This window comes from Hyaena hyaena, unplaced genomic scaffold (assembly GCF_003009895.1).
Source record: "Hyaena hyaena isolate Hyena2069 unplaced genomic scaffold, ASM300989v1 scaffold_600, whole genome shotgun sequence".
NCBI classification, from domain to species: domain Eukaryota; kingdom Metazoa; phylum Chordata; class Mammalia; order Carnivora; family Hyaenidae; genus Hyaena; species Hyaena hyaena.
In genome coordinates, this window is record NW_024081234.1 from 343,649 (window position 1) to 363,787 (window position 20,139).

At 52.8% G+C, this 20,139-nt stretch overlaps 1 protein-coding gene across 10 annotated transcripts in view; it reads right to left on the bottom strand.

Moving 5' to 3' along the window:
- PCBP3 (poly(rC) binding protein 3) overlaps nucleotides 1-20,139 on the bottom strand; it is a 261,841-nt gene that overhangs the window by 95,891 nt on the left and 145,811 nt on the right. The window lies entirely within an intron of this gene.

Genomic DNA, 20,139 nt, shown 5'->3' on the forward strand with positions numbered 1-20,139 from the left:
ATTGGTTCATCAACTGTAACGAGCGTGACCCCCAACACAGCTGTCATTCCGTGTGGGACGTCCCTGTGCTGTCATTTGATTTTTTTCTGTAAATCTAAAATGGTCCCTAAGTCTATTTTTAAACATCTATTTTCAGTAAAACATAAGGGCAAGTAAACTGAGAAAATATCTGCAACACGGACTGCTGGCAGCCAGAGATTCGGCTGGCACCCCGAAGCTGCAGCCGCGGGCCGGACCCGGGCGCTGCCACTCGCCACGCCCGAGGCACGGCCCCCCACCGGCACCACCCTCGGAGCAGCAGGATCCCACAGACTGGCTGTTTTCCTGTGGCTTCGGTGGCCTTCGTGTGCCCACGTCCTCGCCGTGTGGGCTTTGCAGCGCCCCCTCCTGCTTTACACTTCCTCTCGGTTTGGCCGTTTAGGTTAATTCTGCCATTTTCACTTTGAGAAACAACATCAATGGCAATTGTGCCTTACTGGGGGGGGGGGGGGGCACGGCGACTTCCTGAGTGCAAAATCCCCTGGCGCAGGGCACGTCTCAGGGCGCTAACTCTCCCACGGCCTCTCTTGGGCGCCACCCGGTCAGCTGGGGGCAGGAGCCGGGCCTGCCCCCTTCTGCTGAGGGCCGCGCTCCACGGTCAGCAGACGCCATGAAAACCGAGAGGGTGGGGGAGGTGCTGAGGGGCCTGCAGACGAGGCAGGCACTGGTGGGGAAGGGCTGTTCCCAGCCGGTGCCCTGTCAGGGTGGGTGGGGCCCACGTGTCACCAGCCCTGCCACAGGGCCCAGGCCAGGCCAGGCCCCCGGACCGATGTCAAAGGCAGGCTCGTCTGGGGGGTCTCCATCACTGGGGGGTCAGGCACTCGATGTGGCCACGGCCCAATCGGCCTGCTGAGGGGAACCCATGCCTGTCCTTAGGTGGTTCTCGAGGCCACTGGGCAAGGATGGGGCGCAGGGAAGGTTGACGCCAGCCACAGCAGAGGCCAGCTGTCTGCCTCAGAACGGAAAGACCCTCTGCCCAGTGTGGACTCACCCCGATCTCCTGGTCACCAGTTTTCCGACTGTGTTCATTCCGAGCCCTGACCTCCCCGTCAAATGGCCAGCATGTGGCATGAACTGGCCCATCTTTTTGGTCATTGCCAACTCCGGACATTCTTTCTGTGACAGGTATTGACCGCAGGTCAAAGCGCCGAGTGGGGGTCAGTGCAGGGCTAGGCTCTTCTGGGAGAAGTCTCGCCCGCACTGAGACGCACGGTGTCATGTGGTCCTTCTCTGGGGCGGGTTCACGTCCATGGCCTTGCACCGAGGGGGGTGGCCCTTGAGCGGCAGCCTGTGAGACTTCCCAGGTCCCCACTTTCCGGTAGCCCTGAGCCCGTCTGTTGTTAGGTCGGCCCAAAGGCACTGAGGCAGAAGCTCCAGGTCCCTGGGTGGGGCTCCCCGAGGCTGGCCGCGCTGGCCCCTCTCCCAGGCTCCCGCGCACGCGGGCTCCGCGCGTCCTTGCCGGCTCACGAGGGTGTTTAAAGGACGTCTCCAACATCTGACTTGCTTTGCTGGACAAGGAGTGCCGCGCGGGGGGGCCGGGGCTGAGGCAGCGAGTCCCTGACGTCTGGAACCAAGGGCCTCACCCCAAGGCCACTCCATGCGCTCTGGGCCTGCCCATGGTGTCCTCGAACCTTGCTCTCCCGCACTGGACAGGCCCGAGGCATGAGAGAATGTTCTGGACTGAACCAGCTCGGGGACGGCACAGCCACTGTTTCGAGGGGGAGGCTGCAGGAGAGGGCATGGGTGAGGAAGACGGAGGCTGATCCTGATGGAAGGTGGCGGCGGCCGAGCTCCTCTGAGGTTGCTCACAGCGAGCAGGGGTCTGAGGTTCAGCAGGCAGGACAGGCCTGGGGGGTGAGGCGGCAGCACAGCTGGCTGCCAGCAAGCCAAGCAGAGAGAGGCGGCAGGGAGGGAGGTGCCATCGTGACGCACGTGCGTCCTCGAGGGCGGTTCTGCTGCTCATGGTGTCAAAGCCACCTGGGAACCTAGACGGTAACCAAGGGCAGGTGGCTCTGAAGCCAGGGGTTTCATCACAAAGTTGCTGGACAAAGGACAAGGGGTGGATTTTCTTTCCCCTAAGGGTACACCCCACACCTCAGCTGCGGGGGACACGCGGCTCCAGCCTGTGCCGCAGGCTGCACAGGGCGGCGCTGCCGGACGCCCAGAGCAGGCTGTCCCACGCGGGTCACGAGGACGCTGGTCAATGGGACCTCCCCAAGTCCCCGAGGACAGGAGGGGCTGAACTACGCAGGCCCACTTCTACGCAGATGGTTTTCAATAAACATATTGGAAGGTTTTTTTGAGATTTGTAACAGTTTGAAAAAACTTGCAGGCAAATCGCATAGCCTAGACATTATCGAAGAGATGAGGTATCTCATGAATGTATAAAATACATGTAGATTCCGGTCCATTTTATCATTTACTACCATAAAACACACACTAATATATGACAAAAAGTTAACAACAAAACTCACGTACACAGACTGTACAATCAAGGGAAATATTAATAACTTAAAGGGCCGCCTAGAGTTCACTGCAGTGCAAGCTGCACCGTCTCACTAATGTCGCAGTCCCCCCCCCCCCGCCCCCCACCCCGGCCACTATCGCGGGGAGCTCACGTCCCACAGCGTCTGCTCCACACGCTGGGGGCGGGGGTGCAGACCCCCGTTCAAGCAGTGCATCTCCCCAGTACCTGGCGGCGCCCCCACAGCCGCACCACGGGGCCCGTGCCGAGTGCTCTCAAGAAGCAGAGGATGTCATGACATTAAAAGAAAAAGTCGAATTGCTTTGTATGCACCACAGACCGAGGTCTGCAGCTCTGGCTGCTGTTCATCTGAAGATAAATGAATCGGGTATAAAGACCGCTGTAAAAAAAAACAAAACAAAGCCAAAGAAGGAAATTCACAAAGCTGTCACTGTAGCTATGCCAGAAGGCATGAAAACCTTGCATTTTCTGCAAGATACCTTTTTATTTCATATCGAAAATGCCATTTTTATGTGGGTGCATAGGAAAGGCACACTTATACACTCTAAAATCATTCGAGAAAAAGCAAAGTTGTTCTATAAAAACTTAAAGCCAAAGAAAGGTTAAGGATCTAAAGCTGGAGAATTTAACGCCCGTGAAGGATGGTCTGATAATTTCAGAAAGAGGTTTGGCTTAAAAACGTTGAGATGACAGAGCAGCAATTCTGCCGGCAAGAGGCAGCAGGCAAGGGCCCAGCCCCCGCCGAGAAGACCACCGAGGAGAGTGCTGGCCTGCACGGGTGTGTCGTGCAGACCAAGTGCCCCATCCTGGACAAGACGTGCCACGAAGTACGTCCGTCAGGACGGCAGAGAAGGGAGCCCCAGGAGGTAAGCCAGGGAGGCACAGCGTGGCTCTCCGGCTCTGTGCAAACGCAGGCAGGTTCATGATCGGGACGCCCCTTATCTAGAAAGCCCCGGAGCCTTGGAGGGAGAAGATAAACACCGGCCGCTGGGCTTCCGGTTGTCCGACAAGAAGGCCTGGACAAGAACCCTTTTTCTGGGCTAACTCCATCGATGCTTTGTACGTGAAGTCAGGAAGCACCTTGCCTTTTAACATTTTCCTGATATTGGACGGTAACCCGGCCACCCAGCTTCCCACGAGCTCAACACCAAAGCTGCTGCAGTGGTGTACACGACCCCCAACCCAGTCTGACTGAGCCTCTGCATCAGGGGCCATAAGGACCTTTCAGGCTCGTTACACACAGTACTCTGGAAACGACTGCCCATGCCACAGATGGGAACCCCGTGAGGAGAGCAGCACTCTCTGGAAATCCAGAAGGATGACGCCACTGAAGATGCTGCTGCTGGTAGAGAAAAGGCCACGAAAACCATGGAGCCTGAAACCACAAACTGCTGCTGAGAAAACCGTGTCCAGATGCTGTGTGTGACTTCACAGGATGTGTGACAGAGCCAGTGAGATTGTGGACATGGTAAAAAAGGTGAGGGGTGGAGGGTTTCAAGATCTGGATCTTGGAGAAATTCAAGTGCTAACAGACCCCACCCCAGAGGAATGAACAGAAGGCAAACTGGTGGAGATGGGAGCCTCCGAACCAGAGCAAGACTGATGAGGAAGAAGACACAGATGCCGGAAGACATCGTCACGTCAGACCGTGACAAGCTGGCAGGCAGGTGCCCGTTAGTCAGGACTGCTTTTGACTTCTCGTACGACACGGACCCTCTATGATATGGGCACTGAAGCAAAGCACAGTGGAAGGATTGGTGCCACAGAGACCATGTTTGGAGGAATGAAAAAGCAAAAGTCAGAGAGAAACTCTGATGTTCTTCCATAAAGTGCACCGAGCGTGCCTGCCTCTGCCGCCAGAGACAGCAGGACCACCCCTCCTCTCCTCCTCTGCCTCCTCGGTGTGAAGACAAGAATGAGGACTTCGAGGGTGACCCACCTCCACTGAGGGACTAGTAAACAGCCATCCCGTCGTACAGCTGATACACTATCTGCTGCGCGTTTGTGAGGGTCTCCATGTGCGAATGTAGCCGCTGCAGCAGGCGCCGCAGGCCGCGACCGTGTGTCACCACCAGCACCACCGCCTGAGTGTTCACTGGGCAGGACATCGTGGGCAGCTCACATGGAGGCGGACAGCCTATTGCTTACACAGGTGCAACGTGAGTGATACTTCACAAAATTAATAACGTATTGGTTTCCTTTCTGTTTTATAACTTTCTGTGTCGTTTACTTTCAAAGAACTACATGACTGTGACATGTGCCTCTGTCTCCTAATGGAGAAACTACCCACCAGCCTATGTCATAGGCAAGTGGTTTTTAAAAACTGTAACAATGTTTCCAATACTATATTATGAATAGGACTGTAATACCATACGGCATAAAAATTTTATAATGATCCGCTCATTAATGCATAGGCTGGGCTCCCATGTAGCAATTGCACTGATGACGGGAGGTTGCGATAAAGCAGTCGCATCACTGCTGCGTCGTTACCAGCGCACAGCTCGGTACACCTGGGAAAGCCCACGAGTGTAGTTTTCACGTTACCTCTCAGTCCAGTGCCCGTTGCTCACACGGTAAGTAACACAGACAGCATTTTGTATCGTGGAAGATAATGCTGATGTACATTATCGACAGTTAATTCACCTTGTAAATAGTCAACATAAACTTATGTTATCAATAAATACAGTACTGTAAGCATATTCTCTCTTCCTGATGATTTTCTTTCTTTCTTTTGTCCATTTTTTTTCTTGGACGCTGAAGACTTCTGGGTTTAAAAAAAATTTTTTTTAATTTACTTATTTTTGAGACAGAGAGGGACAGAGCATGAGCGGAGGAGGGGCAGAGAGAGAGAGGTAGACACAGAGTCTGAAGCAGCTCCAGCCTCCGATCTGTCAGCACAGAGCCTGATGCGGGGCTTGAAACCACGAACTGTGAGATCATGACCTGAGGCAAAGTCAGACACTTAACCGACTGAGCCACTCAGGTGCTCCCTGATGATTTTCTTAATAAGGTCTTCTTTAGCTTACTTTACTGTAAGAATACAGTATACAAAACATTTAACACGCAAAACTTAATCAGCTTCATTGTCAAAAAGTCTTCTGGTCAACAGAAGGCTATTAGTAGTTAAGTTCTGGGGGGGTCAAAAGCTACACACGTATTTTTTCTTTTTTTTTCAGTTTCTTAACTCAAATTTATTTAAAGTTTAATGTATCTGCTTGAAATTCAAAAACAGTATCTCTTACTAGGGATGTAATTATAAAGGTAAATGAAACATTTAAAGATGTAAATGAAAAATGGAATAGTTGACGAGTCCAGTCCACTTGTACTGCAATGCTAGCTTCCTATGTGCTACCTCACCTGTTCATCACAGCAACGGCTTATTGTAAATAGTGTGCTTTCTGTATCAGAAACAGGGAAAGGGGTGCAAGGGGTCTTTCACACTATCACACGCTCTGTTTCACAGCAAGGATTGGAACCCATGGCTGTTTCATGCCACAGCATAGCAGGTGACATAGAGTTGGGACCCACATACTTTTGCCTTAGCAAGTTCCCCTGGTTTCTTTTTCCTTTCTTCTCTCTAGGTCCTAATGCTTTTCAGCCAGTCCCACAATCTAGGCACTTCTTGCTTATTTTTTACTCAGCCATCAAAAAGAGTGAAATCTTGCCATTTGTAACAACGTGGATGGAACTAGAGCGTATTATGCTAAGTGAAATCAGTCAGTCAGAGAAAGACATACAGTAGGTGGAATTTAAGACACAAAACAGACGAACATACAGGAAGGGGGGAAGAAAAGAGAAAAGAGGGAGACAAACCATGAGAGACTCTCAACAACAGAGAACAAGCTGAGGGTTGACGGAGGCGGGTGGGGGGGATGGGCTAGGTGACTGATGGAGATTAAGGAGGACACTTGTGACGAGCGCTGGGTGTTGTATGTAAGTGATCAATCATTGAAATCTATTCCTGAAACCAATGCTACACTGTATTTAACTCAAATTTAAATTACAAAAAATACGTGTGTATTTTTGTCTGTGTGTGTGGGAGGAGAGGGCGCTTAACCCCACGTGTTCAAGGTTCAAGTGTACTTCCAATCTGGGCATCCAGAGAAGCGGTGCAGAGGAAAGCAAGCGGCCTCATTTAGCCACATCCTCACCGCTGGGGGGCAGCAGCGCTCCGCGGCCCCACCGCAGGGCTGCAGCGACACATTCTCCGTAACACAGTGTGTTCCCGGGACCAAACCCGGTCCCAGCCCTTTTCTGTGGTTCAAGTTTTAGGGGCATGTGGCCACGCCCACACACTCACTGCTCTGTGGCTGGTTCCGGGCTGTCTGAGGACAGAGGGAAGCAGGTGCCACAAAGACTACAGCCCACAGAACTGGAACGGTTCTCGCGGGCACAGGGCACCCGCCGGCCCTGCTCGGATCCGTGCCTCCAGGCGTCCTGGCAGCACGCGGCGTCCCTCCCTCCTGACGATCAAGAGGTGTCCTGTCTGCAGCCGGTGGGTCCTCACAGCCCCCGCGGTTTCCAGGAGCGGCAGGGGGAGGCGCGGGCTGTGTGTGCCTGAGCCTCAGGGCTGGGGCTCGCCCTCCGCCCCCTGCAGGCCTCAGCTCACCAGGACAGGCAGCGCTCAGGCCCAGGGAGCCCCTAGCTTTTCCACTCCTTTCAGAAAACAAGGCGACCCGGCCCTGAATGGCCCAGAGCCCCCAGGCCTGAAGACAGAACTCCAGGCCAGCCCGCAGGGCACCCGTGAGCTGGGGCTGCGGTGGACAGTGTGGTGCAGCCGCTGAGCTGCGTCCTGGAGAAGGGGCGCGGGGTGGCGGGCGGCCTGGGGCAGTGGCCCCCAGAGGACAGTCCCCTTCCCGGGAAGCACGGGAGCCTTTAGCGGCAGGACCCGTGAACACGCTATGTGAGTAGGGCCCGGGCGCTCCAAGAGGAGTGAAACCTAAGTGGGGCGCACACGCCGAGGGGGGCGGGGGGTGTCCTGCCAGCGTTTCCTGGAGGCGGAACGAGGGACGAACTGGAAGCGGCAGAGCTCGGGGCTGGCGTGGGGCAGACCCGCAGCCGGGGCAGCAAGCGCGGCTAGGTGGGCAGAGGCACGTAGCGGGCAGCAGGGCCAGGGGCCAGCAGGGCGCACTGACCCACAGAGCTCCAGGGCCACCGTAAGTGCACGGGGCGTCCCCAGGACGGAGGTGCCCTTGACCCGGCACGCTAGCGAAGCCTGAGGGCTGGAAGGAGGGTGGACATCACCCACTTCCCAGGAGGGCCGAGAGGGCGTGCCCAGACTCCAGGCTGGAGCCACCCACTCGGCAGAGGCCACGATGAAGGGAGAGCCCGCAATAGCCCGCGGCACAGAATGGGCGGGATGACGGGTGGTGGGGAGACAGACGCCCAGGGCTTCCAGGGGCTGCCAGGATGCTAACGCCACCACAAAGCGCCAGTCAACACGGCAGGCGGGGCCCTGGCCCGTGTGTCTGCACGTGCAATAGGGACATTTTATCCCAGGTAACTAGGGGCGATCTACCCAATCCCTGAAAGCATACGTGGATGAGGTACGTAGCAGCTGCCGAAACACGCACTGTGGTCCCCCCAGCCTTGGACATGAAGTAGGATTCCTGGGGACCTCACCACGCCATCCGCGGTGGCACGCCGGAGCAGCCACAGTCGGGCCACCAGGAGGGATTTCGGAGCTGCAGGGCACTGGACCCAGGAGAGCCCCTTTCCGTTCACCACAAAGACCAGGCAGCAGCCCTCACGCTGTCCCCCCTCCCCCTCAGCTCCTGGCATGCCTGGGGAGGCGGGGAGCGGGCTGGAAGCCAGGGTGAGGGTGTGTTTCTCCAGAGGCTGTCACTTCAGGCCAACACTGGTTCTCATCGGTCACTTGCCATCAGCTCTCCCTTCTCCAGGCAGCACCCCCCGCTCCCCACCGCCCACGGCCCCCGGCCCCATGGTCCCGCTGCTGACACCCCTGCACAGCTGCCCTGGGGTGGTTCAAGTTCAGCTTCCCCAGGCGCTGCTCTGCCCACGTCCAGGCCGGCCTGACTCAGCCCGCCAAGGGTTCGGGGACCTGGGGGTCCTGCCACACAGCTCACCCCCCAGCCACGGGGCATACACAGAGCCTTATCAGCACACAACCACACAGCCTCCAGGTCCCTGAACTGGTCCCCGGCCCGCCCTGGACGGTCCCCAGTGCTCTATGCTGTGGCACACGTCTACACGTGGTTCTGAAACAATTTCTTCCAAATACCAGGTGCTTTTCAAACTCTTCCAAGCCACGGAGCCCTTTCTCTAAACGCAGCTCTCTGCAAACACCCGTACGTGAAGCAGACGCCTGAGTGGGACCCAGAGAAAGCGCCCGGGCGAGAGGAGGAAGTGGGATCAGAGGCCGGCCGTGCCGCGGGAGCAGCAGTGTCACGCGGACAGTGGGTGGAATCCGCTCTGTCCTGGAGGTCTTCAGGGAGGGCCCAGCGAGCAGAGGGACGGAGGCGGGCTCTGAACCGAGCACGCGCAGCACAGCGTCCCAGCTCCCGCTCTTCCCCAGCTCATTGCAAAGAAAACAAATCCAACAAGGAAATAAGACGTAATTCAGTTTTTATGGACGCTGCTCACTGTCTTTCTTGTTCTCACTAATAACATTCAAAGAAACTGCACTTACTAAAATATATTGTGAAAATGGTTTCCCCGAAGATGCTGGCAAAATACACTCGGTCCAGCCAGTGCCCAGGGCCACGGGCGAGGTGGGGTGTGCCCTGGACCCCCGCAGCCCTCGGCCGCAGGGCACCGATTGCCACGCAAAGAGGACTGGGGGCAGGAGGCCTTGATCACGCGTCCACAGGCCGAGCGCCTGCCATCGGGTGAGCCGGGGTCCGGCGCTGGAGCTCAAGGCAGGAAGGTGTGACGGGACCAGGTCTGGGCAGGCAGGAAAGCAGGCTGCAGGGCCACCTGCCAGGACCACACGGGGTCCCGAGACACCGCTAGGCCGCAGATGGAAGTCCCCCTTCAGGGTCGTCCCCTCTCCTAATGGGGCTCTTCGAGGCTCATGAGGTTCACGGAGCCCCGGGAGGTTCAGCTCCCGGGCCTGCAAGGCCGCCGGCAGATGTGAGGTCACGCGTGGGCCCCCGAGCACGGCTCCGTGACTTCGATGCTGCAGGCCTCAGCTCCCCAGCCTCCCGGCCTGACACCCACCTACTCGTAGCTTCTCAAATCCAGTCACTGCCGAAAGACCTCCTGTCTGTCTCTATCTTCACTTTAAAAACAGGTTCCCACACGGCAGTGCCCGAAGGCACCCAGCCCCCTGAAGCCCAGTGCACAGCCGGAGCTACGGAGGCCAGCGATGCGAAGCCCCGCACACTTGCTCTCCCCTTGTCCTGTCGGAAGAAAACAGACCTCAGTACCTTCCATAATCAACACGTGACATGGGACGCGATTCACGAGGAAGAACATGAGCGCTGGCTGAGGCCACAGCCACGTTCAGTTCCCGCAGAACGTCCCCCAGCCCTCTGCGTGCGGGAGAGCGGGCCAGGAAGGGACTGCCATTCTGAGCCTCCAGGAGGGTGCGGGTCCTTGATTTTCAGGCCGGGCGGAAGCCAGACACCAGCTCTTCCGTGACGTGCGTCATCCGGACCCGCGGACAGACGCGGAAGGGGACCCCCAGCCGGCCAGCCTGTGCCAGGAGCCCTGCTGCAGTCACAGGACGGGAGCCCTTTCAGCATGACCTCCCGGCTCGTGCTGCCCACCCCGAGCACCAAGGGGGTGTGGTGTCTTGACCCCTAAGAGGGACTGGCGGGGAACAGCGCCCCTGGGGCTCACTCCTCGCACTCCATCCCGTCTGCCCCTGCCCTTGCCCTAGCCCTGTGGTCCGCTGCGGCCCTGAGCCGAGCTGGGAGGCTGGCACCTCCCTGCCGCACGGGCTGTAGGCGACGAGGGTCCACCACGCAGAGCCCGAATGAGGAGCATCAAACTCCACGAGATCTGAAGATGGTCAGAGGGCCCGGCTGCTGCTCAGAGCTCTGCGCACATGCCCGTCTCACCTCCGTCCCCAGCTAGGGCTCCTCTTCACGCCTCGGGGGCTCAGGGGAGCCCCTTGGAGAAATGGGACTGGCTTTCTTTCTCGTCCTGCTCAAAGTGGCAGGCAGTGAGAGGTGAGCCAACGCCGCGAGACTCGAGGCCATCCCTGATCTGTGTGGACGCACACTCTTCTTCTGAACGCTCAGTAAGGGTGGGCGCAGGGGGCCCGCGGGGCCCAATGAGGCTTTGCCTGCTTCGCCTCCAAGGGACAGACGCTGCGTCCCCAGCACATGGGCCGCACACACCTAGCGGCATGGCACAAAGCCTGGGACCCCCTTCTGGCTGGGAGCACGTGGCTGTCGCCCGTTGCCCTGCCCACGTACGGTGGCAAGCTGCACACAACGTGAAGAACAACTTCCCGAAGGCATCAGCCTACCCAGCAGCAGGCAAGTCCCTCAAAGAAGAGACCTACGCTGGGCAAACTCCCCCCTTTTTGTGGCTTTAGCCTGAGGGCAGCTGACAGTCTAGGAGAAAGTCCGCAATCTTGCGGGCTTAAAGGACCAAGGACAACTGCGGCTGGCCAGTGAGGGGAACTCCTGGAACATAGAGGGGCGACCCCAAGTTCTGCGGGTACGCTCTGCCCGAATGCGGGACTCCTGGGCCGCACACGGGCGCGGCAGGCTCCACGGCGCTTGCAGGCGGAGAATCGGATGGGCCCCTGCTGCAGCCGCCACAGGAGGCGCAATGTGAGGCCAGCAGGGCCCCCTCTGTCAGGCAAGTCGCAGCGCACTGTCAGGCGAGATGGGACTGCCCCACCCTGACCTGCACCCCCATTCCAGTGCTGACGCCCTAACCCCCAAAGGGACTGCACTTGGAAATGGGGCCTCTAAGGGGGTGACTGAGACTAAATGAGGTCCTAAGGGTGGGGCCCTGATCCGATAGGGTCAGTGTCCTGGTAAGAGTGAAGGCCAGAGAGCCCCCCGTGCCCCCACCTCAGCTCCTGCTCATCCGTCCCCACAGGAACGCACGGAGGGCAAGCCGTGGGAGGCGGCAGGCAGTCAGGGAGAGCGGTCTCACCAAACCCAGCCGTGCTGACACCCTGATCTTGGGCCTCTGGCCTCCAGGGCCGCGAGAGGGTGAATGCCCGCGGTTTGAGCTGCCCGGTGTGTGGTGTGTGTGGTGTGTGCATGGCCGCCGGGCAGAGTAAGCCCGTGACAGAACCCAGCGTCTTCACAACATCACGACAAAACGTTCAGAATATGAATGACTCAGCCCACAAAGAAATGAGGAAACAAACAGAATTGACATTGATTCCAAAGTGGCCACTTGCTAGAATGCCCAGACCAGGAACCTGGAGGAACTGTCACGACGAGGCTAAGGAGGGTGAAGAAAATACTCGCGGGAGGAATAAAGCTGCAGCGGAACTCAACAGAGACACCGGGGTGAGACGGAGAACCTCGTGGGCTTTCTACAGCCGCTGTAAGGAACGGCCACAGGTGTGGCCAAGGACGGGACTCGAGGCCACAGAAGTACAGCGTCCCCTCTCACGGCACTGAGAGCCCAAAGCCCACACGTCGGCGGCGCCAGGGCCACATGCTCTCCGGAGGGCGCGAAGGAGCATCTGTCCCTCCTGGGCTCGCAGCTGCATGACCTTCTCGTCGCTCTCCGCCCCGTCTTCACATGGCCTCCCCCCACCTGTGAGCGAATCTCCCTCCTCCTCTTACGAGGACCTGGCGATTGTGTGTGGGGCCCACAGGAATCCAACTCCCACCCTCACGCGGGCTAACGAGGTGGGGAAGGCACGAGAGGTGCCCACCCTTCCCTGCCGCAGGGGGAGCAGAGCGTGAACCCAATCACCCGCAACACAGCAGCAGCAAGGCAGGTGTCTGGGGTGCAGCAGGGAACGGAACAGCAAGGGGTGGTGAGGGCGGTGAGGAGGGACAGAAGTGGAGGCAGCCGGCGGGGTGGGGGGGCCGGTGCTGTCCCCATGTGGGACCCAGGCCAGAGGAGCTCAGTGTGGAGCTGAACAGCAGCCCCACCTGGGCCACCGTGCCGGGGTCTCGGGACACGATATCCAATGTGCACGAGACAAGCAACCCAAAACTCACAACACCCAAACCAGGGAAATCTCAACGTGAGTAAGAAAAGAGAATGCACAGAAACTGAAAGGACACAGAGGTTGGAACAATCTGATGGGATTTTAAAGCAGGTGTAATAAAAAATGCTTCAATGAGGAATATCCACATGTTTAAAACAAATGGGAAGAAGAAAGATCTCAGCAAATACATCGAAGGCCAAAAGAAGAACCAGATGGGAAATGTAGAAACGACAAATACAAAAACTAAGCTAAAAGCTCAGCAGACAGCACAACAGCAGAGGGGGATGGCAGAGGTAAGAATCAGTGGCCCTGGAAGACAAAACAATAGGAATTACCAAACTGAACCACAGAGAAAAGAGAATGAAAAAAGACATGATTAGATCATTCAATATCTGTGACATCGAAGTCCCAGAAGTGGAGAAGAAAGAAGATACGGCAGAAAAGTAGTTGAGGAAAGGAATGGCTGAAAATTTTCCAAATTTGATGAAAGACAAAAACCTACAGATTCAGAAAGCTCTGCAAATCCCGAAAAGATAAACCTGAAGAAATCCACACAAGGGCCTTCAGAATACTGAAAAGAGAAAATTCTAGAGGGCAACCAGAGAGAAATGCTCACATCCGCTACAGAGGGACGGTGACCCTGATGACAATGGGTCTCTTATCAGAAAGCACAGACGCCAGAAGAAGATGCCGGGCAGTTCTCTCCAGGTGCAGAAAGTAAGAAGGGTCCCCCGGAACTCGACAGCCGGAGGAAACCCGCCCTCAGGAGTGCAGCGCACATTCTCAAGTCGGAACAGAAAGAACGGAGGATCTGTCCGCAGCCGGTCTCTCCTAACACGCTGACTAGAGGGATTTCTCAAGCACTGAGGGAACATGATGGAGACGCGGAAGGCCGGGAACGGGGAAGAACAACGGGAAAGTAGAAGCGCGTGTAGATGTGGCAGCTTGCCCTCCTCCTTGTTAGTGAGCTAACTTGTGTCAGGCAGCCGGAGGGCAAATTCTAAACTGTTGGATGTGGATGTCAATTTATGGAGCAGAAATAGTCCTGACAGGGATTCTATAAAGGAGAAGGGTTATGTGGCCAAAGTGAAAGTTTTCTATCAATTACTCAGACTAGTAAATACTGACACCACATGTACTAAGTTACATGTTAGTACATGTAGCATAACACCTAAGGGGACCATTTCAAGATCAGCATATGTACAGTGTACAAAGAAATATACTGGAAAACCTTATAGATAAATCAAATGGAATTCTAAAAAAAAAAAAAAAAAGCAACGGTGGAGTAACCCAAAGAGAGGCAAGAGCAGTAAAGAGAAAACAAAATCAGAGAGAAAAAACACAAAACAAAACCATAAAATGACAGTCTTAAGTCCTAATGTAGCTATGATTATTACGCTAGGATATAAATGGCCTAATACACCAATTAAAAGATAGAGACTGGCAGAATGGATTAAAGAAAAAATATGTCCCAATTATATGCTAAGTAAGCTGTAAGTGAACAGCAGGAATGGCTACATTCATACCAGATACAGCAGACTTCTGAGCAAAATAAGAAGCAAAGACAAAGAAGGTCATTAGGATGAGGAAGTAAAGGCAAGCTGAGGGCAAAGCACAAGCTAACAACACCCCCTCCCCAGGGGTGTCTGTGTGACATTCCACATTTCTCGTGCACTCCCGGCTGCCCAAGGACAAAGGAGAGGGAAAACCAGCAGTTACCTAACGGATATCACAGTCCTGTAGGACAGGAGTCTCCATCAGTTTACAAATGTCTTAGCAAACGATAAGAAAAAGGCAAACTTATCAATAGCCTAACCTCCAGACAACTAATACAAGCAGTTTCCTGGAGCCCCAACATCACCCTCCCTCCACAGTGATGTGGGAGCAAAGGCGAAGGAAATGGCAGGTAATACTGAACTTCCTCCTAACCTGCAGCCCACTGACAAACACGTGAGAGAGGCAGAGCAGGACATTTCTCCAGGAACTTCCTACTGTCTTAACGTTAGTGCTTTGCTAGAGGGAAAACAACCTCAGTTTGACAACAGCTAGGCCTCCAGGATGGTAAGAGCTCTCTTTAGCATATGAAGGTCCTTCTAGAACCTTTCCTTTTGCCCTTAACCTCCTTCAATTCCACAGCCTATAACCAGTCACCTTCACAACCCCAAGCAGCTCTTTCTGCCCTTGGATCCTGTCTCTGTGCTTTCATAAAGTCACCTTTTTTGCACCAAAGACTTCTCAAGAATTCTTTCTCGGCTGACAGCTCCAGATCCCAGCCCCTACCATCACTCCAGAACCTCAACAATTACATAATGATTTTTAAAAGTCTCTCCATCAAAAAGTAAGTAATCCTAAATTTTGGTGGGCAAAACAAAGCCATAAAATTCATGAAGTAAGAACGGATAGAATTAACAGGGAAACAGACAAATCCAAAATTATATTTAGAGACTTTAACATTCCTCTCTCAACAACTAGTAAAACAGGTAGACAGAAAACCGCCAGCAATATAGAAGAATTTAACACCATCCATCAAAACGTGGTGTCTGACATGTGCAGAACTAGGGGACACCCTACTATTCTTCGGGACAGGCTGTGTCCCGGGTCATGAAATTAATCTCAATAAACTGAAAAGAATTAAAATCAACAGAGTGCATTCTCTGATGACAATTAAGCTAGAAATCAATAACAGAAAAATAATAGGAATGTCTCTAAACACTGGGAAATATAGCAACACACTGGTGAATAATTTATGAGCCAGAGGAAACCTCAAGTAAGATTTGAAATCTACACGGAACTGAATGAAAATGAAAACAACATATCCAAATGTGTGGCATTCAGCTAAAGCAGCACTGAGAAGAACATGTTAGGACTAAATGCTTCAGTTAGAAAAGTCAAATGGCCTCAAATCTGTATGCTAAGATTCCACGTTAAGAAACTAGAAAAAGAGCAAACCAACCCCAAATCATACTGAAGGGTTGGAACAGTAGCTATAACAGCAGAAATCAATGAAATTAGAAACAGAAACACAACAGAGAGAATGAATGAAACAAAGCACTGGTTCTTCGAAAAGGTCAATGAACTCGACAAACCTCTGGCTAGACTGACAAAAAAGAGAGAAGACACAAATTATCAATCTTAAGAATGCCACCAGGGCTGTCCCTGAAGATTCCGTAGACATTAAAAGGATGTAAAGGAATACTACAAACCACTCTGCGCACATAAATCTGACAACTCAGATGAAACACGGCAATTCCTTGAAAACTACAAAATATAACTCATCCAGTATGAATGAAATAGATTCTATGGATAACCCTCTACTAGTAAAGAAATTGAACTTGGTTTAAAAACCTCCTGAGAAAGGAATCTTCAGGTCTAGCTATTTTACTGGAGAAGTCCACCAAATTTGAAAGAAATTAACACCAATTCTACACAATCTGTTCCAGACAAAGGAAGACAAGGGAAACCCATCTACCTCATTTCAAGAGGCTAAAGTTATCCAAATATCAAACCCAGACAAAGACAGAACCCAAAAAGAAAACAATAGGCCAATGTTCTTCATGAACATGGATGTAAAAATTATCAACAAAATACAAGTGAATGCAATCCAGCGATATATAAATATAACTGTACACCATGACAATGATGGATTTATACCAGGGATACAAAACTGCTTCAATATTCAAAAATCAATCAATGTAATCCATCATATTAAAATGTCAAAGAAGAAAAACCACATGATTATAGCAATTGATGTATGGGAAGCATTTGACAATATTCAACACTCATTCATGACAAAAACTCTCAGCAACCTAGAAACAGAGAGCTCCCTCAACTTGATAAAAAGCATTTACAAAAATGGGGGTTAACATCGCAGTTAACAATGAAAGACTCAGTGGTTTCCCCCAAGATCAGGAGCAAGGCAAGGATGTCCATGCTCATCCCTTTTATTCAACACAATAGTGTAGCCCCAGCCAATGCAATAAGGCAAGAAAAGGAGATAAAAAGCATGCAGATTGGAAAAGAAGAAATCAAACTGCCCCTATTGGAAGATGACAGGATAGTCTACATAGAAATTCCCAAAGTATCTACAAAAAGTCTCCTAGAACCACTGAGGGAGTTATAAATGTCACAGGATACAAGATCAACAAATAAAAGTCCATTGTATCTCTACAGATGAGCAATGAACACAATGGTAATGGTAAAATTAATACCATTTACGATCACTTAAAAAATGAGATACTCTGATGTAAGTCTAAGAAACACGTACAGTATTTATATACTGAAAGTTATACAACACTGATGAAACAAAGCAAAGATCTAAACAGTGCTGGGACAGATCATGTTCAAGGAATCGAAGAGTCGACACAGTAAAAGTGTCAATTCTCCCCAAATAGATAGGTAAGTTAATGCATTTCCTACCAAAATCCCAGCAATATTCTTATATATGGAGATAATACTACTCTAACATGTATTTGGAAAGGCAAAGAAACGAGAATAGGTAAAACAGTTTTGAAAAAGCAAAGTCGGAGAAATCACTTTGATTTTAACACTTACTATACAGCTATAGCAATCAGGACACTATGAAGTTGCTGAAGGCATATACACACAGATCAATGGAACAGAAGAACAGTGAGCCCCGAGATAGATCCAACAATAGTCTGTTATAGCCGCCTCCCCTGTTTATAACCTCTGGCCAGTACATAAAGAACTAGAAGATTAGAACACTGTGCACACAGCAAGCTAGCTTCACCCTTGCAAGATAAGTTTCTCAACTACACCAGAAAGTTCGGCAGGAAGCCCGAGGGGAGCACAATAACTGCGCTGTCTGCCTCTGTGGCCTCCTTGCCGCACAGGTGATATGTGTATCTTAGAGAAACAGGTCCTAGTCACGCAGAAGCCCGGGAACCTAGTCCAGCCTGAGAAGCTCAAGAATACAAGCTCTCCCCTGCTGCTATTCGGGGCTGCTGGATTTGGGTGCTCCCCACGTATGCCCAGTGCTGAATAAAGAAGTGTGTGATGCCAGTCTGTGTTCCTGTGTTCTGTTCACTGATCTCGGCTCGGCTCGCTCCAACAGCCAACTGACTTTGGACAAAGGTGCAAAGCCAACAAGGTGCAGGAAGGACAGTCGTTTCAACAAATGACGGTGGAGCAACTGGCCATTCAGAGGTGAGTAAGTACATGAATCTATAGCCACTATTCATACTTGAGCAGAAACTGACTCAGGAAAACAAAGGAGAAAATCTTCAGGACCCAGGGCTCAGTGAAGAGTTTCCGATGTGATTCTGAACTCCCAGCCAACAGCCAGCGTCAACCACAGTCATGCGAATGCCTGCCACTCAAAGCTTCTAAGAGGAACTGCGAGAGTCAAGAACTGCCCAAACAGAGAACCTTGAGACAATGGTTGTTGCTTTAAATTGCTAACTTTGGGGGTGATTCTTTACAGAGTGACAGGGAACTGGAACAGTTCCCTTCTCTCAGTGGTTCTTTCTGATGTTTGGAGTCACATCAGACCCCAGTTGGGCTCTGTACCTCTACCTTCTTCTGTCACCCATTTTCCTGAATTCTGCTCTTTCCTGAAACCTATCTGAGCCGTATCCTGGTCACTATGCACAGTCTGAATCTCTACTTCTGATATTTGATATGGGGGGCCACACACCTGCTCCCACACACACACCCTTGTCCCCAACACCTCACCTCTTCTGCACCCCTCCCCTTTTTCCTCTGCCATTTCTCTCCAGAAGAACACATCTCCCTGCCCCACTGACAAGGGCTTGATGATATTTGGCCAATGGAATGCTGGCTGACACAATGAGAGTATAGGAGGCTTCGGTGCATTCATAGGTGTAAGATCTCTCCGTTGTACTTCCGCTGGCATCCCAAGAAGTACATGCCCCAGGCAGCTACTGGTACAGGAGAACAAGGCATAGAGCCTGGCCAAGCCGGACTGCACATGCATGACCCTTTTGCTGTGAGCCACAGCTGTTAGGAGGTTGTTACGCAGCAAAACCTGACTGATACACTCTGTTTAAGCTATTGCCTCAGCTTAAAGTCTTTCAAAACACAGCTCAAATTCCACCACCCCTGTAAACCTATCCCATCTTTTCCAAGATATTAAAGCCTTTTTCCACCCTTGAATTATCATGGCAAACTAAACAAGCTGCTCCTTTGGCATGTCTATTTGGGAAGCTTAACGGGGGCAGTGCAGCTAAATGAGCATCTAGCTTAAAGGACAACCATGAATAGCAAATGGCCCTGCTATGTGCCAGGCACTGGACTAAGCACTTCATACACGTTAATTCTTCATATAAGGAGATGCTCTTATCATCCGAAACTGAAGCCCAGGGAGGGGGAGCAAGTTACCATATGACTAAGTGACTGCCATGTGCCCAGCTAGGGCCTGCAGAGCCAGGAAGTGGGTGCAGACAGCCTGGCTTCCCATTCGCTGCTTCCTCTGCACCACACAGCTCTGTGGGGCTCGGCCCCACCCGCTCCTCCCACCTCCCCCTCTTGGCTTTGCTCCAGGAGCACCTTGCGGCTCCTCCTTCCTGGCCTGTGTTTCAGAAGAGCACAGGATGCCACCCCCATCTCCATCCCCCAGACCCTCTGGCTTGTGATCAATCCTCTTTAAGGTCTCACGTTTGTCCTTGGTCTGTCCAGGCATCTGGATTAGGCTACCAACCGGCCTTGCCCTTGCCGTGGTTTTTTGAAAAACCTCTGAAACATCATCACTGAAAGCAGCGGACAGGATGTAGTTAACAATGAGAAGAAAGATGAGACACAAAAACCAGATTCCATGACTCAATCTACCTTCACAGAAATAAATCCCTCGGAGGAAGGCAAGTATGAATCAGAAGCAGTGATGACAGAAGGTCAAGCAAGGACGCTACTCCATGTGGACAGAGAACCTGTTTCCACACCAGAGCAAGCACGAAAGTACACAAGGCCACCTGTGCTGGAAATAAAGGAAAACGTAACGTAACATTAACGTAACATTGCTGGCCTGACAACTCCTTCTGCTTCCAACAATGTAACGTGATCGTGATCTCCAAAGTGTGCACGGTCTCCAGTTCAGCTTAGGTCACCCCATTCCTCTACTCCTCTGTGACCTGTGACAGCCTGGACCATCGTTCCCTGCCCCACGGCCCCGCTGCCTACAGAGCAACACAATGCAGGGGCGAGGCTCCCGGTGGTGGAGTGGTCTCCCGCACCTCCCATCCTGGGCCTCCTTCCGTGATGTGCTTGGGACCGTGGGGCCTTAATGGGCAGGACAGGAAGCACACAATGTGCGCCTCTAACCCGCTAGGACAGAGGCCTGCCGCTGCCTCCACGGCCAGGCCCACAGTGAAGGCAAAGAACAGACCGGAACCCAGGGTGCCAGTGTGCGTGCATGAAATCTAGCCACCATGCCATCTCACCAATAAACCCTTCAGCTCACATTTCATCTAGAAGCCTTTTCCACAACCCCATGCAAGTCCCACCATGCAAGTCCCACATGGGACAACATCAAGTTCCTTAATGT